A 2,190-nucleotide genomic window follows, 5' to 3' on the forward strand; every position below is an offset into this window, starting at 1 on the left:
GTAAGACTAATATAATTTTCGTTTATTAATTTGAAAACAATCAAAATTTACTAGAAAATTTCAACAAAAATGCTCCTACATAAAATTTTTAGTGGGATCAAATTTTTAGTCAACTTCATAATATTCAATCACAAGCAATTATCACAACCGAACGAAGGCTAAATATAATAGCTCTTATTTTTTCATCATGATTAATATTATTTTTCTGTACTTCTTCAATTCAGCTGAATATTATACTCCCTCCGTCCCAGATCAAGAGTCACTTTTTGCCATAAAAGTCCGTCCCAGTTTAAGAGTTACTTTTAGAATTTTTCATATTTGGTCATACAATTTTACCCCATTCTTCATCAAAATTACATAAAAATGTCATTATCTATATTAAAATAAATCAAAACAAAAATCAAAAGTCAAAAGGGACCCACCTTCAACCAACTCCACCATTTCACTTCATATATTACACATTCTACCATCTCACTTCATTTATTATACACTCCATCATCTCACTTCATTTATTACACACTTCAACTCTTTCTTAAAATCCGAGCCATAACAATAAGTGACTCCAAATGTGGTTAACTAACAAAAATTAATAGTTTTAATCAATATTTATTGTGTCCATGAATTAATAGTTTTAGTTAAATTTTTTTTATATTTAAAAATCAAAATTTAAAATTTAATTTTATAAAATTAAATAAATAAAAAAAACAAAGTGAAGGATGACAAAATGGAAGAAGAATGATTATTTTGAAATAATATCAGATTTAGTACATAACTAAAATAATATCAGATTTAAAATGTTAAAAATGTAAGAAGATCAAATTGCCAAAAACCCTCCAAAATCCCCCAAAAGGACATTTTCGTACAAGAAAAAAAGCCAAAAAAACCAATTTTGAGATAAAGTCCAAAGACTATGAATGAGATAAACTCATAATCCAAGAACCATTTCTGTAGTTCACTGTATAAAAAATGAATACACATTCCACTCATTTTTTCTTCACATTTCTTACGACTTGTGTCAAATGAGAGCATGAGATTATAAATCGCCGATGGTGGGAGACTGGGAGTTACTTTTATCTACCAAAAACATCATTCCTCGATCATTGCAACAAAAACGATTTTCCCACTCAGAACATATCAACCAACAAAATTAATCATCAAAAATACAAACAGAACAAATTTATGAAAACTCACGACTAATTCAAACAGAGAACTATTCTGAGTACGGAGAACATACTCTTTTCATAGAAATTCATCCGTAGATTACCCTATCAAACATGGCCTAGTATATCAATAATTACAGCAGAACACAACGTTGGGATCCATATGATACACGACCGCATTGTACTCGTAGACATTATGAACCCCAGCGGGATCTTTATAATAAGTGCTAGTGATGATATAGCCGGTGGCCATCCTGAAGGCGCCCGTGCCGGCGACGATGGAAACCTCCCTCGACTCGGCGCCCAACGGATTACGGCCGAGAATGCTAAGCGTGCTGCCCTCGAACTCGCCCTTTGTGAGCACGAGGTTGAGGAGCAGCACGAGAGCCTCCTCGCGGAAGTCGGCCACCCCCGCGGTCCCCTGCAGCCGCCCCACCTCCTCAGAGTCTAGCTCGGGCCCGGACGTGACGGGGTCGTCCATCACCATCACTTTCCCGAACAGCGACGGCAGAACGCCGGTTAGGTTGCAGGCCGCCACTTCCCAGACGGTGGGTCTGTCACCGTCGATGAAGTCCTGGAGGTAGAAATGGAGGCGCGTGATCTTCTTTGTCCTGGAGAGAGACTGCAGCTTCAGCACTATTATTGATAAGCATATGATTAGCATTAAAGTTAAAACGTGCTTCTCCATCTTTCTTTAATTTCTTTGTCGTTTTATTTTGGGAGAATGAGGTTATATGCAAAATAGAGTACATCTATAACCGCGTCTATAACAGTAAATTTTAAAGTACACAATTCATAATTTTTTTTTTTTTTTTTTTGCGATAAAAAATTGTTTTTTTTGGATGTGTTTCACTCGTACGAGTTATTCATGGAAACAGCCATGACCCATGTACTACTTTAGATATAATTAGATACATCTGCGAAAGCAAAAGTAATGAATTAGGCCATCCGCAACGCTATCTCTTATCCGTCTCTTAACCGTCTCATCTCTTCACTATTCATGGGCTCCACTGTACTTTTCAGTTCATCT

General features: G+C 36.0%; 1 pseudogene; it reads right to left on the bottom strand.

Moving 5' to 3' along the window:
• Nucleotides 1-1,100: 1,100 nt before the first annotated feature.
• Nucleotides 1,101-1,873, bottom strand: LOC125190791 (dirigent protein 11 pseudogene; annotated as a pseudogene).
• Nucleotides 1,874-2,190: the final 317 nt, after the last annotated feature.

The sequence above is a fragment of the Salvia hispanica genome, chromosome 2, assembly GCF_029641045.1.
Source record: "Salvia hispanica isolate PSC_SH4W2 chromosome 2, Shi_PSC_v1, whole genome shotgun sequence".
NCBI lineage: Eukaryota > Viridiplantae > Streptophyta > Magnoliopsida > Lamiales > Lamiaceae > Salvia > Salvia hispanica.